A 14,717-nucleotide genomic window follows, 5' to 3' on the forward strand; every position below is an offset into this window, starting at 1 on the left:
GTCCCTTGTCTCCCTCTTGTGGCCTCCTGGAGGCAACTAGCTGTGCAAAAAAAAGACAGCCTGGCGGCCGGCTGTTGCAGTGTTGCCCTCTCAGGCAACACTGAGTGACTGACTGAGCCTCACCGTCTTATATAAAGTTCAGACGGAACTTTGCACGTGTCATAGTGGAGCCCTCAGGATTCCAGAGCCAGCTTTCTGACATCATAATGGGGCCTCAGAGATAAAAGCCTGGGCCCAGGCAGTGTTGGTCAGTGCTGCTCAGCAGGCAGCACTGGACTGGACTGGATTACAGCTGATACAAGGTGTGAAGGAACAAGGGGTGGCTGTGGGCATGCACTTGCTGCCGCTGCCAGTGTTTATCTGCATGGCAGCAGGGCATTTGGGCGTTGCCAGGAAGGCGTTTTTATGTAGATTCCTCCTCTTTCAGCACTGCATTGTGGTGCAAGCAAAAGAAGCAAATCCTGTCTGGCTTCCTCTCCGGCCTTTATTCACCTCCCGTGTAGCTGTGAGTGTGTGAGCCTGCAGGGCCCCATGGAATTGCCTAGAAGTAGGCTGAATCGCTGCAAGGGCTGAACAGCAGTATCGGGCAGGCTCGGGCAACGCGCGGCCCGTTCGGGTTATCGCTTCTCGGCCTTTTGGCTAAGATCAAGTGTAGTATCTGTTCTTATCAGTTTAATATCTGATACGTCCCCTATCTGGGGACCATATATTAAATGGATTTTTAGAACAGGGAGATGGAAATAGAGCTTGCTCTGTCCACTCCACGCATTGACCTGGTATTGCAGTATTTCCAGGACCGGTGCACCCTTTCCTTATGTGTTGACTAAAAGCAGATTCCAAAAGTGTTTTTTGTCTTTGCTATTGTTTCTGTCTTTCTGAAGGGATCTCTTCTTTTAATCCCATTATTTCAACACCTGTTGGACAATGCATGAGTGATAATGAGCTCATTGATTAAATGCAATTAATGAATAGATTGCCACCTCTTGTTGTGTGTCGTCTGTGTTTCTGTGTTTCCGGCATTTCACATTGGAACACCTCATTCACCTTCCTTGTCTTCTCTCCGCCCTCCCTTTTAGGTAAGTTAAAGAGCTGCACCTGAGCCAGCCACTGATTGATTGATTGATTGATTGATTGATTGATTGATTGATTGATTGATTGATTGCAGCACAACAGTCAAATAGTGGAGTGGAGTAGGGGAACAGCAAACAGCCAATAAAGCAGCCCGCCCGCTCGCCTGCCCGCCACAATGGACCTACCTGTGTACACTAGATGGATGTGATGGAATGTACTGTCGTCCCTACATTTCAAGAAGAAGTAAGAATTGCAGTTGCAACAAAGCCTTGCTTGCCTACAAAGAGAGCAGCAATTTGGATTTGTTACTATGTTACCTAGAAGAATAACAAACTGTGCAAGGATGGAGGTTGTAGGAGCAAGGAGAAGTTGTCTGTAAAGTTGGTGGATGCCTATTTTCCATTTTGCAGTCCCTTGTCTCCCTCTTGTGGCCTCCTGGAGGCAACTAGCTGTGCAAAAAAAAGACAGCCTGGCGGCCGGCTGTTGCAGTGTTGCCCTCTCAGGCAACACTGAGTGACTGACTGAGCCTCACCGTCTTATATAAAGTTCAGACGGAACTTTGCACGTGTCATAGTGGAGCCCTCAGGATTCCAGAGCCAGCTTTCTGACATCATAATGGGGCCTCAGAGATAAAAGCCTGGGCCCAGGCAGTGTTGGTCAGTGCTGCTCAGCAGGCAGCACTGGACTGGACTGGATTACAGCTGATACAAGGTGTGAAGGAACAAGGGGTGGCTGTGGGCATGCACTTGCTGCCGCTGCCAGTGTTTATCTGCATGGCAGCAGGGCATTTGGGCGTTGCCAGGAAGGCGTTTTTATGTAGATTCCTCCTCTTTCAGCACTGCATTGTGGTGCAAGCAAAAGAAGCAAATCCTGTCTGGCTTCCTCTCCGGCCTTTATTCACCTCCCGTGTAGCTGTGAGTGTGTGAGCCTGCAGGGCCCCATGGAATTGCCTAGAAGTAGGCTGAATCGCTGCAAGGGCTGAACAGCAGTATCGGGCAGGCTCGGGCAACGCGCGGCCCGTTCGGGTTATCGCTTCTCGGCCTTTTGGCTAAGATCAAGTGTAGTATCTGTTCTTATCAGTTTAATATCTGATACGTCCCCTATCTGGGGACCATATATTAAATGGATTTTTAGAACAGGGAGATGGAAATAGAGCTTGCTCTGTCCACTCCACGCATTGACCTGGTATTGCAGTATTTCCAGGACCGGTGCACCCTTTCCTTATGTGTTGACTAAAAGCAGATTCCAAAAGTGTTTTTTGTCTTTGCTATTGTTTCTGTCTTTCTGAAGGGATCTCCCCTTTTAATCCCATTATTTCAACACCTGTTGGACAATGCATGAGTGATAATGAGCTCATTGATTAAATGCAATTAATGAATAGATGATTGCCACCTCTTGTTGTGTGTCGTCTGTGTTTCTGTGTTTCCGGCATTTCACATTGGAACACCTCATTCACCTTCCTTGTCTTCTCTCCGCCCTCCCTTTTAGGTAAGTTAAAGAGCTGCACCTGAGCCAGCCACTGATTGATTGATTGATTGATTGATTGATTGATTGATTGATTGATTGATTGATTGATTGATTGATTGATTGATTGATGCAGCACAACAGTCAAATAGTGGAGTGGAGTAGGGGAACAGCAAACAGCCAATAAAGCAGCCCGCCCGCTCGCCTGCCCGCCACAATGGACCTACCTGTGTACACTAGATGGATGTGATGGAATGTACTGTCGTCCCTACATTTCAAGAAGAAGTAAGAATTGCAGTTGCAACAAAGCCTTGCTTGCCTACAAAGAGAGCAGCAATTTGGATTTGTTACTATGTTACCTAGAAGAATAACAAACTGTGCAAGGATGGAGGTTGTAGGAGCAAGGAGAAGTTGTCTGTAAAGTTGGTGGATGCCTATTTTCCATTTTGCAGTCCCTTGTCTCCCTCTTGTGGCCTCCTGGAGGCAACTAGCTGTGCAAAAAAAAGACAGCCTGGCGGCCGGCTGTTGCAGTGTTGCCCTCTCAGGCAACACTGAGTGACTGACTGAGCCTTACCGTCTTATATAAAGTTCAGACGGAACTTTGCACGTGTCATAGTGGAGCCCTCAGGATTCCAGAGCCAGCTTTCTGACATCATAATGGGGCCTCAGAGATAAAAGCCTGGGCCCAGGCAGTGTTGGTCAGTGCTGCTCAGCAGGCAGCACTGGACTGGACTGGATTACAGCTGATACAAGGTGTGAAGGAACAAGGGGTGGCTGTGGGCATGCACTTGCTGCCGCTGCCAGTGTTTATCTGCATGGCAGCAGGGCATTTGGGCGTTGCCAGGAAGGCGTTTTTATGTAGATTCCTCCTCTTTCAGCACTGCATTGTGGTGCAAGCAAAAGAAGCAAATCCTGTCTGGCTTCCTCTCCGGCCTTTATTCACCTCCCGTGTAGCTGTGAGTGTGTGAGCCTGCAGGGCCCCATGGAATTGCCTAGAAGTAGGCTGAATCGCTGCAAGGGCTGAACAGCAGTATCGGGCAGGCTCGGGCAACGCGCGGCCCGTTCGGGTTATCGCTTCTCGGCCTTTTGGCTAAGATCAAGTGTAGTATCTGTTCTTATCAGTTTAATATCTGATACGTCCCCTATCTGGGGACCATATATTAAATGGATTTTTAGAACAGGGAGATGGAAATAGAGCTTGCTCTGTCCACTCCACGCATTGACCTGGTATTGCAGTATTTCCAGGACCGGTGCACCCTTTCCTTATGTGTTGACTAAAAGCAGATTCCAAAAGTGTTTTTTGTCTTTGCTATTGTTTCTGTCTTTCTGAAGGGATCTCCCCTTTTAATCCCATTATTTCAACACCTGTTGGACAATGCATGAGTGATAATGAGCTCATTGATTAAATGCAATTAATGAATAGATTGCCACCTCTTGTTGTGTGTCGTCTGTGTTTCTGTGTTTCCGGCATTTCACATTGGAACACCTCATTCACCTTCCTTGTCTTCTCTCCGCCCTCCCTTTTAGGTAAGTTAAAGAGCTGCACCTGAGCCAGCCACTGATTGATTGATTGATTGATTGATTGATTGATTGATTGATTGATTGATTGATGCAGCACAACAGTCAAATAGTGGAGTGGAGTAGGGGAACAGCAAACAGCCAATAAAGCAGCCCGCCCGCTCGCCTGCCCGCCACAATGGACCTACCTGTGTACACTAGATGGATGTGATGGAATGTACTGTCGTCCCTACATTTCAAGAAGAAGTAAGAATTGCAGTTGCAACAAAGCCTTGCTTGCCTACAAAGAGAGCAGCAATTTGGATTTGTTACTATGTTACCTAGAAGAATAACAAACTGTGCAAGGATGGAGGTTGTAGGAGCAAGGAGAAGTTGTCTGTAAAGTTGGTGGATGCCTATTTTCCATTTTGCAGTCCCTTGTCTCCCTCTTGTGGCCTCCTGGAGGCAACTAGCTGTGCAAAAAAAAGACAGCCTGGCGGCCGGCTGTTGCAGTGTTGCCCTCTCAGGCAACACTGAGTGACTGACTGAGCCTCACCGTCTTATATAAAGTTCAGACGGAACTTTGCACGTGTCATAGTGGAGCCCTCAGGATTCCAGAGCCAGCTTTCTGACATCATAATGGGGCCTCAGAGATAAAAGCCTGGGCCCAAGCAGTGTTGGTCAGTGCTGCTCAGCAGGCAGCACTGGACTGGACTGGATTACAGCTGATACAAGGTGTGAAGGAACAAGGGGTGGCTGTGGGCATGCACTTGCTGCCGCTGCCAGTGTTTATCTGCATGGCAGCAGGGCATTTGGGCGTTGCCAGGAAGGCGTTTTTATGTAGATTCCTCCTCTTTCAGCACTGCATTGTGGTGCAAGCAAAATAAGCAAATCCTGTCTGGCTTCCTCTCCGGCCTTTATTCACCTCCCGTGTAGCTGTGAGTGTGTGAGCCTGCAGGGCCCCATGGAATTGCCTAGAAGTAGGCTGAATCGCTGCAAGGGCTGAACAGCAGTATCGGGCAGGCTCGGGCAACGCGCGGCCCGTTCGGGTTATCGCTTCTCGGCCTTTTGGCTAAGATCAAGTGTAGTATCTGTTCTTATCAGTTTAATATCTGATACGTCCCCTATCTGGGGACCATATATTAAATGGATTTTTAGAACAGGGAGATGGAAATAGAGCTTGCTCTGTCCACTCCACGCATTGACCTGGTATTGCAGTATTTCCAGGACCGGTGCACCCTTTCCTTATGTGTTGACTAAAAGCAGATTCCAAAAGTGTTTTTTGTCTTTGCTATTGTTTCTGTCTTTCTGAAGGGATCTCCCCTTTTAATCCCATTATTTCAACACCTGTTGGACAATGCATGAGTGATAATGAGCTCATTGATTAAATGCAATTAATGAATAGATTGCCACCTCTTGTTGTGTGTCGTCTGTGTTTCTGTGTTTCCGGCATTTCACATTGGAACACCTCATTCACCTTCCTTGTCTTCTCTCCGCCCTCCCTTTTAGGTAAGTTAAAGAGCTGCACCTGAGCCAGCCACTGATTGATTGATTGATTGATTGATTGATTGATTGATTGATTGATTGATTGATTGATGCAGCACAACAGTCAAATAGTGGAGTGGAGTAGGGGAACAGCAAACAGCCAATAAAGCAGCCCGCCCGCTCGCCTGCCCGCCACAATGGACCTACTTGTGTACACTAGATGGATGTGATGGAATGTACTGTCGTCCCTACATTTCAAGAAGAAGTAAGAATTGCAGTTGCAACAAAGCCTTGCTTGCCTACAAAGAGAGCAGCAATTTGGATTTGTTACTATGTTACCTAGAAGAATAACAAACTGTGCAAGGATGGAGGTTGTAGGAGCAAGGAGAAGTTGTCTGTAAAGTTGGTGGATGCCTATTTTCCATTTTGCAGTCCCTTGTCTCCCTCTTGTGGCCTCCTGGAGGCAACTAGCTGTGCAAAAAAAAGACAGCCTGGCGGCCGGCTGTTGCAGTGTTGCCCTCTCAGGCAACACTGAGTGACTGACTGAGCCTCACCGTCTTATATAAAGTTCAGACGGAACTTTGCACGTGTCATAGTGGAGCCCTCAGGATTCCAGAGCCAGCTTTCTGACATCATAATGGGGCCTCAGAGATAAAAGCCTGGGCCCAGGCAGTGTTGGTCAGTGCTGCTCAGCAGGCAGCACTGGACTGGACTGGATTACAGCTGATACAAGGTGTGAAGGAACAAGGGGTGGCTGTGGGCATGCACTTGCTGCCGCTGCCAGTGTTTATCTGCATGGCAGCAGGGCATTTGGGCGTTGCCAGGAAGGCGTTTTTATGTAGATTCCTCCTCTTTCAGCACTGCATTGTGGTGCAAGCAAAAGAAGCAAATCCTGTCTGGCTTCCTCTCCGGCCTTTATTCACCTCCCGTGTAGCTGTGAGTGTGTGAGCCTGCAGGGCCCCATGGAATTGCCTAGAAGTAGGCTGAATCGCTGCAAGGGCTGAACAGCAGTATCGGGCAGGCTCGGGCAACGCGCGGCCCGTTCGGGTTATCGCTTCTCGGCCTTTTGGCTAAGATCAAGTGTAGTATCTGTTCTTATCAGTTTAATATCTGATACGTCCCCTATCTGGGGACCATATATTAAATGGATTTTTAGAACAGGGAGATGGAAATAGAGCTTGCTCTGTCCACTCCACGCATTGACCTGGTATTGCAGTATTTCCAGGACCGGTGCACCCTTTCCTTATGTGTTGACTAAAAGCAGATTCCAAAAGTGTTTTTTGTCTTTGCTATTGTTTCTGTCTTTCTGAAGGGATCTCCCCTTTTAATCCCATTATTTCAACACCTGTTGGACAATGCATGAGTGATAATGAGCTCATTGATTAAATGCAATTAATGAATAGATTGCCACCTCTTGTTGTGTGTCGTCTGTGTTTCTGTGTTTCCGGCATTTCACATTGGAACACCTCATTCACCTTCCTTGTCTTCTCTCCGCCCTCCCTTTTAGGTAAGTTAAAGAGCTGCACCTGAGCCAGCCACTGATTGATTGATTGATTGATTGATTGATTGATTGATTGATTGATTGATTGATTGATTGATGCAGCACAACAGTCAAATAGTGGAGTGGAGTAGGGGAACAGCAAACAGCCAATAAAGCAGCCCGCCCGCTCGCCTGCCCGCCACAATGGACCTACCTGTGTACACTAGATGGATGTGATGGAATGTACTGTCGTCCCTACATTTCAAGAAGAAGTAAGAATTGCAGTTGCAACAAAGCCTTGCTTGCCTACAAAGAGAGCAGCAATTTGGATTTGTTACTATGTTACCTAGAAGAATAACAAACTGTGCAAGGATGGAGGTTGTAGGAGCAAGGAGAAGTTGTCTGTAAAGTTGGTGGATGCCTATTTTCCATTTTGCAGTCCCTTGTCTCCCTCTTGTGGCCTCCTGGAGGCAACTAGCTGTGCAAAAAAAAGACAGCCTGGCGGCCGGCTGTTGCAGTGTTGCCCTCTCAGGCAACACTGAGTGACTGACTGAGCCTCACCGTCTTATATAAAGTTCAGACGGAACTTTGCACGTGTCATAGTGGAGCCCTCAGGATTCCAGAGCCAGCTTTCTGACATCATAATGGGGCCTCAGAGATAAAAGCCTGGGCCCAGGCAGTGTTGGTCAGTGCTGCTCAGCAGGCAGCACTGGACTGGACTGGATTACAGCTGATACAAGGTGTGAAGGAACAAGGGGTGGCTGTGGGCATGCACTTGCTGCCGCTGCCAGTGTTTATCTGCATGGCAGCAGGGCATTTGGGTGTTGCCAGGAAGGCGTTTTTATGTAGATTCCTCCTCTTTCAGCACTGCATTGTGGTGCAAGCAAAAGAAGCAAATCCTGTCTGGCTTCCTCTCCGGCCTTTATTCACCTCCCGTGTAGCTGTGAGTGTGTAAGCCTGCAGGGCCCCATGGAATTGCCTAGAAGTAGGCTGAATCGCTGCAAGGGCTGAACAGCAGTATCGGGCAGGCTCGGGCAACGCGCGGCCCGTTCGGGTTATCGCTTCTCGGCCTTTTGGCTAAGATCAAGTGTAGTATCTGTTCTTATCAGTTTAATATCTGATACGTCCCCTATCTGGGGACCATATATTAAATGGATTTTTAGAACAGGGAGATGGAAATAGAGCTTGCTCTGTCCACTCCACGCATTGACCTGGTATTGCAGTATTTCCAGGACCGGTGCACCCTTTCCTTATGTGTTGACTAAAAGCAGATTCCAAAAGTGTTTTTTGTCTTTGCTATTGTTTCTGTCTTTCTGAAGGGATCTCCCCTTTTAATCCCATTATTTCAACACCTGTTGGACAATGCATGAGTGATAATGAGCTCATTGATTAAATGCAATTAATGAATAGATTGCCACCTCTTGTTGTGTGTCGTCTGTGTTTCTGTGTTTCCGGCATTTCACATTGGAACACCTCATTCACCTTCCTTGTCTTCTCTCCGCCCTCCCTTTTAGGTAAGTTAAAGAGCTGCACCTGAGCCAGCCACTGATTGATTGATTGATTGATTGATTGATTGATTGATTGATTGATTGATTGATTGATTGATGCAGCACAACAGTCAAATAGTGGAGTGGAGTAGGGGAACAGCAAACAGCCAATAAAGCAGCCCGCCCGCTCGCCTGCCCGCCACAATGGACCTACCTGTGTACACTAGATGGATGTGATGGAATGTACTGTCGTCCCTACATTTCAAGAAGAAGTAAGAATTGCAGTTGCAACAAAGCCTTGCTTGCCTACAAAGAGAGCAGCAATTTGGATTTGTTACTATGTTACCTAGAAGAATAACAAACTGTGCAAGGATGGAGGTTGTAGGAGCAAGGAGAAGTTGTCTGTAAAGTTGGTGGATGCCTATTTTCCATTTTGCAGTCCCTTGTCTCCCTCTTGTGGCCTCCTGGAGGCAACTAGCTGTGCAAAAAAAAGACAGCCTGGCGGCCGGCTGTTGCAGTGTTGCCCTCTCAGGCAACACTGAGTGACTGACTGAGCCTCACCGTCTTATATAAAGTTCAGACGGAACTTTGCACGTGTCATAGTGGAGCCCTCAAGATTCCAGAGCCAGCTTTCTGACATCATAATGGGGCCTCAGAGATAAAAGCCTGGGCCCAGGCAGTGTTGGTCAGTGCTGCTCAGCAGGCAGCACTGGACTGGACTGGATTACAGCTGATACAAGGTGTGAAGGAACAAGGGGTGGCTGTGGGCATGCACTTGCTGCCGCTGCCAGTGTTTATCTGCATGGCAGCAGGGCATTTGGGCGTTGCCAGGAAGGCGTTTTTATGTAGATTCCTCCTCTTTCAGCACTGCATTGTGGTGCAAGCAAAAGAAGCAAATCCTGTCTGGCTTCCTCTCCGGCCTTTATTCACCTCCCGTGTAGCTGTGAGTGTGTGAGCCTGCAGGGCCCCATGGAATTGCCTAGAAGTAGGCTGAATCGCTGCAAGGGCTGAACAGCAGTATCGGGCAGGCTCGGGCAACGCGCGGCCCGTTCGGGTTATCGCTTCTCGGCCTTTTGGCTAAGATCAAGTGTAGTATCTGTTCTTATCAGTTTAATATCTGATACGTCCCCTATCTGGGGACCATATATTAAATGGATTTTTAGAACAGGGAGATGGAAATAGAGCTTGCTCTGTCCACTCCACGCATTGACCTGGTATTGCAGTATTTCCAGGACCGGTGCACCCTTTCCTTATGTGTTGACTAAAAGCAGATTCCAAAAGTGTTTTTTGTCTTTGCTATTGTTTCTGTCTTTCTGAAGGGATCTCCCCTTTTAATCCCATTATTTCAACACCTGTTGGACAATGCATGAGTGATAATGAGCTCATTGATTAAATGCAATTAATGAATAGATTGCCACCTCTTGTTGTGTGTCGTCTGTGTTTCTGTGTTTCCGGCATTTCACATTGGAACACCTCATTCACCTTCCTTGTCTTCTCTCCGCCCTCCCTTTTAGGTAAGTTAAAGAGCTGCACCTGAGCCAGCCACTGATTGATTGATTGATTGATTGATTGATTGATTGATTGATTGATTGATTGATGCAGCACAACAGTCAAATAGTGGAGTGGAGTAGGGGAACAGCAAACAGCCAATAAAGCAGCCCGCCCGCTCGCCTGCCCGCCACAATGGACCTACCTGTGTACACTAGATGGATGTGATGGAATGTACTGTCGTCCCTACATTTCAAGAAGAAGTAAGAATTGCAGTTGCAACAAAGCCTTGCTTGCCTACAAAGAGAGCAGCAATTTGGATTTGTTACTATGTTACCTAGAAGAATAACAAACTGTGCAAGGATGGAGGTTGTAGGAGCAAGGAGAAGTTGTCTGTAAAGTTGGTGGATGCCTATTTTCCATTTTGCAGTCCCTTGTCTCCCTCTTGTGGCCTCCTGGAGGCAACTAGCTGTGCAAAAAAAAGACAGCCTGGCGGCCGGCTGTTGCAGTGTTGCCCTCTCAGGCAACACTGAGTGACTGACTGAGCCTCACCGTCTTATATAAAGTTCAGACGGAACTTTGCACGTGTCATAGTGGAGCCCTCAGGATTCCAGAGCCAGCTTTCTGACATCATAATGGGGCCTCAGAGATAAAAGCCTGGGCCCAGGCAGTGTTGGTCAGTGCTGCTCAGCAGGCAGCACTGGACTGGACTGGATTACAGCTGATACAAGGTGTGAAGGAACAAGGGGTGGCTGTGGGCATGCACTTGCTGCCGCTGCCAGTGTTTATCTGCATGGCAGCAGGGCATTTGGGCGTTGCCAGGAAGGCGTTTTTATGTAGATTCCTCCTCTTTCAGCACTGCATTGTGGTGCAAGCAAAAGAAGCAAATCCTGTCTGGCTTCCTCTCCGGCCTTTATTCACCTCCCGTGTAGCTGTGAGTGTGTGAGCCTGCAGGGCCCCATGGAATTGCCTAGAAGTAGGCTGAATCGCTGCAAGGGCTGAACAGCAGTATCGGGCAGGCTCGGGCAACGCGCGGCCCGTTCGGGTTATCGCTTCTCGGCCTTTTGGCTAAGATCAAGTGTAGTATCTGTTCTTATCAGTTTAATATCTGATACGTCCCCTATCTGGGGACCATATATTAAATGGATTTTTAGAACAGGGAGATGGAAATAGAGCTTGCTCTGTCCACTCCACGCATTGACCTGGTATTGCAGTATTTCCAGGACCGGTGCACCCTTTCCTTATGTGTTGACTAAAAGCAGATTCCAAAAGTGTTTTTTGTCTTTGCTATTGTTTCTGTCTTTCTGAAGGGATCTCCCCTTTTAATCCCATTATTTCAACACCTGTTGGACAATGCATGAGTGATAATGAGCTCATTGATTAAATGCAATTAATGAATAGATTGCCACCTCTTGTTGTGTGTCGTCTGTGTTTCTGTGTTTCCGGCATTTCACATTGGAACACCTCATTCACCTTCCTTGTCTTCTCTCCGCCCTCCCTTTTAGGTAAGTTAAAGAGCTGCACCTGAGCCAGCCACTGATTGATTGATTGATTGATTGATTGATTGATTGATTGATTGATTGATGCAGCACAACAGTCAAATAGTGGAGTGGAGTAGGGGAACAGCAAACAGCCAATAAAGCAGCCCGCCCGCTCGCCTGCCCGCCACAATGGACCTACCTGTGTACACTAGATGGATGTGATGGAATGTACTGTCGTCCCTACATTTCAAGAAGAAGTAAGAATTGCAGTTGCAACAAAGCCTTGCTTGCCTACAAAGAGAGCAGCAATTTGGATTTGTTACTATGTTACCTAGAAGAATAACAAACTGTGCAAGGATGGAGGTTGTAGGAGCAAGGAGAAGTTGTCTGTAAAGTTGGTGGATGCCTATTTTCCATTTTGCAGTCCCTTGTCTCCCTCTTGTGGCCTCCTGGAGGCAACTAGCTGTGCAAAAAAAAGACAGCCTGGCGGCCGGCTGTTGCAGTGTTGCCCTCTCAGGCAACACTGAGTGACTGACTGAGCCTCACCGTCTTATATAAAGTTCAGACGGAACTTTGCACGTGTCATAGTGGAGCCCTCAGGATTCCAGAGCCAGCTTTCTGACATCATAATGGGGCCTCAGAGATAAAAGCCTGGGCCCAAGCAGTGTTGGTCAGTGCTGCTCAGCAGGCAGCACTGGACTGGACTGGATTACAGCTGATACAAGGTGTGAAGGAACAAGGGGTGGCTGTGGGCATGCACTTGCTGCCGCTGCCAGTGTTTATCTGCATGGCAGCAGGGCATTTGGGCGTTGCCAGGAAGGCGTTTTTATGTAGATTCCTCCTCTTTCAGCACTGCATTGTGGTGCAAGCAAAATAAGCAAATCCTGTCTGGCTTCCTCTCCGGCCTTTATTCACCTCCCGTGTAGCTGTGAGTGTGTGAGCCTGCAGGGCCCCATGGAATTGCCTAGAAGTAGGCTGAATCGCTGCAAGGGCTGAACAGCAGTATCGGGCAGGCTCGGGCAACGCGCGGCCCGTTCGGGTTATCGCTTCTCGGCCTTTTGGCTAAGATCAAGTGTAGTATCTGTTCTTATCAGTTTAATATCTGATACGTCCCCTATCTGGGGACCATATATTAAATGGATTTTTAGAACAGGGAGATGGAAATAGAGCTTGCTCTGTCCACTCCACGCATTGACCTGGTATTGCAGTATTTCCAGGACCGGTGCACCCTTTCCTTATGTGTTGACTAAAAGCAGATTCCAAAAGTGTTTTTTGTCTTTGCTATTGTTTCTGTCTTTCTGAAGGGATCTCCCCTTTTAATCCCATTATTTCAACACCTGTTGGACAATGCATGAGTGATAATGAGCTCATTGATTAAATGCAATTAATGAATAGATTGCCACCTCTTGTTGTGTGTCGTCTGTGTTTCTGTGTTTCCGGCATTTCACATTGGAACACCTCATTCACCTTCCTTGTCTTCTCTCCGCCCTCCCTTTTAGGTAAGTTAAAGAGCTGCACCTGAGCCAGCCACTGATTGATTGATTGATTGATTGATTGATTGATTGATTGATTGATTGATTGATTGATTGATTGATGCAGCACAACAGTCAAATAGTGGAGTGGAGTAGGGGAACAGCAAACAGCCAATAAAGCAGCCCGCCCGCTCGCCTGCCCGCCACAATGGACCTACTTGTGTACACTAGATGGATGTGATGGAATGTACTGTCGTCCCTACATTTCAAGAAGAAGTAAGAATTGCAGTTGCAACAAAGCCTTGCTTGCCTACAAAGAGAGCAGCAATTTGGATTTGTTACTATGTTACCTAGAAGAATAACAAACTGTGCAAGGATGGAGGTTGTAGGAGCAAGGAGAAGTTGTCTGTAAAGTTGGTGGATGCCTATTTTCCATTTTGCAGTCCCTTGTCTCCCTCTTGTGGCCTCCTGGAGGCAACTAGCTGTGCAAAAAAAAGACAGCCTGGCGGCCGGCTGTTGCAGTGTTGCCCTCTCAGGCAACACTGAGTGACTGACTGAGCCTCACCGTCTTATATAAAGTTCAGACGGAACTTTGCACGTGTCATAGTGGAGCCCTCAGGATTCCAGAGCCAGCTTTCTGACATCATAATGGGGCCTCAGAGATAAAAGCCTGGGCCCAGGCAGTGTTGGTCAGTGCTGCTCAGCAGGCAGCACTGGACTGGACTGGATTACAGCTGATACAAGGTGTGAAGGAACAAGGGGTGGCTGTGGGCATGCACTTGCTGCCGCTGCCAGTGTTTATCTGCATGGCAGCAGGGCATTTGGGCGTTGCCAGGAAGGCGTTTTTATGTAGATTCCTCCTCTTTCAGCACTGCATTGTGGTGCAAGCAAAAGAAGCAAATCCTGTCTGGCTTCCTCTCCGGCCTTTATTCACCTCCCGTGTAGCTGTGAGTGTGTGAGCCTGCAGGGCCCCATGGAATTGCCTAGAAGTAGGCTGAATCGCTGCAAGGGCTGAACAGCAGTATCGGGCAGGCTCGGGCAACGCGCGGCCCGTTCGGGTTATCGCTTCTCGGCCTTTTGGCTAAGATCAAGTGTAGTATCTGTTCTTATCAGTTTAATATCTGATACGTCCCCTATCTGGGGACCATATATTAAATGGATTTTTAGAACAGGGAGATGGAAATAGAGCTTGCTCTGTCCACTCCACGCATTGACCTGGTATTGCAGTATTTCCAGGACCGGTGCACCCTTTCCTTATGTGTTGACTAAAAGCAGATTCCAAAAGTGTTTTTTGTCTTTGCTATTGTTTCTGTCTTTCTGAAGGGATCTCCCCTTTTAATCCCATTATTTCAACACCTGTTGGACAATGCATGAGTGATAATGAGCTCATTGATTAAATGCAATTAATGAATAGATTGCCACCTCTTGTTGTGTGTCGTCTGTGTTTCTGTGTTTCCGGCATTTCACATTGGAACACCTCATTCACCTTCCTTGTCTTCTCTCCGCCCTCCCTTTTAGGTAAGTTAAAGAGCTGCACCTGAGCCAGCCACTGATTGATTGATTGATTGATTGATTGATTGATTGATTGATTGATTGATTGATGCAGCACAACAGTCAAATAGTGGAGTGGAGTAGGGGAACAGCAAACAGCCAATAAAGCAGCCCGCCCGCTCGCCTGCCCGCCACAATGGACCTACCTGTGTACACTAGATGGATGTGATGGAATGTACTGTCGTCCCTACATTTCAAGAAGAAGTAAGAATTGCAGTTGCAACAAAGCCTTGCTTGCCTA

The 14,717-nt window shown here is 47.7% G+C and overlaps 10 non-coding genes across 10 annotated transcripts; all 10 read left to right on the forward strand.

The window, feature by feature from the left end:
• Positions 1-619: 619 nt before the first annotated feature.
• On the forward strand, positions 620-810 carry LOC142698277 (U2 spliceosomal RNA). Its single transcript, XR_012865767.1, has one exon. It is a non-coding gene; the product is annotated as a U2 spliceosomal RNA (small nuclear RNA).
• A 1,289-nt stretch (positions 811-2,099) lies between these two features.
• On the forward strand, positions 2,100-2,290 carry LOC142698278 (U2 spliceosomal RNA). The gene has a single exon (XR_012865768.1). It is a non-coding gene; the product is annotated as a U2 spliceosomal RNA (small nuclear RNA).
• A 1,315-nt stretch (positions 2,291-3,605) lies between these two features.
• On the forward strand, positions 3,606-3,796 carry LOC142698279 (U2 spliceosomal RNA). The gene has a single exon (XR_012865769.1). It is a non-coding gene; the product is annotated as a U2 spliceosomal RNA (small nuclear RNA).
• A 1,288-nt stretch (positions 3,797-5,084) lies between these two features.
• Positions 5,085-5,275, forward strand: LOC142698280 (U2 spliceosomal RNA). The gene has a single exon (XR_012865770.1). It is a non-coding gene; the product is annotated as a U2 spliceosomal RNA (small nuclear RNA).
• Positions 5,276-6,567: 1,292 nt separating this feature from the next.
• On the forward strand, positions 6,568-6,758 carry LOC142698281 (U2 spliceosomal RNA). Its single transcript, XR_012865771.1, has one exon. It is a non-coding gene; the product is annotated as a U2 spliceosomal RNA (small nuclear RNA).
• Positions 6,759-8,054: 1,296 nt separating this feature from the next.
• On the forward strand, positions 8,055-8,245 carry LOC142698282 (U2 spliceosomal RNA). Its single transcript, XR_012865772.1, has one exon. It is a non-coding gene; the product is annotated as a U2 spliceosomal RNA (small nuclear RNA).
• A 1,296-nt stretch (positions 8,246-9,541) lies between these two features.
• On the forward strand, positions 9,542-9,732 carry LOC142698283 (U2 spliceosomal RNA). Its single transcript, XR_012865773.1, has one exon. It is a non-coding gene; the product is annotated as a U2 spliceosomal RNA (small nuclear RNA).
• A 1,288-nt stretch (positions 9,733-11,020) lies between these two features.
• Positions 11,021-11,211, forward strand: LOC142698284 (U2 spliceosomal RNA). Its single transcript, XR_012865774.1, has one exon. It is a non-coding gene; the product is annotated as a U2 spliceosomal RNA (small nuclear RNA).
• A 1,284-nt stretch (positions 11,212-12,495) lies between these two features.
• On the forward strand, positions 12,496-12,686 carry LOC142698285 (U2 spliceosomal RNA). Its single transcript, XR_012865775.1, has one exon. It is a non-coding gene; the product is annotated as a U2 spliceosomal RNA (small nuclear RNA).
• A 1,300-nt stretch (positions 12,687-13,986) lies between these two features.
• On the forward strand, positions 13,987-14,177 carry LOC142698288 (U2 spliceosomal RNA). The gene has a single exon (XR_012865777.1). It is a non-coding gene; the product is annotated as a U2 spliceosomal RNA (small nuclear RNA).
• The last annotated feature ends 540 nt before the right edge of the window (positions 14,178-14,717 follow it).

The sequence above is a fragment of the Rhinoderma darwinii genome, unplaced genomic scaffold, assembly GCF_050947455.1.
Source record: "Rhinoderma darwinii isolate aRhiDar2 unplaced genomic scaffold, aRhiDar2.hap1 Scaffold_1019, whole genome shotgun sequence".
In the NCBI taxonomy this organism is placed as follows: domain Eukaryota; kingdom Metazoa; phylum Chordata; class Amphibia; order Anura; family Rhinodermatidae; genus Rhinoderma; species Rhinoderma darwinii.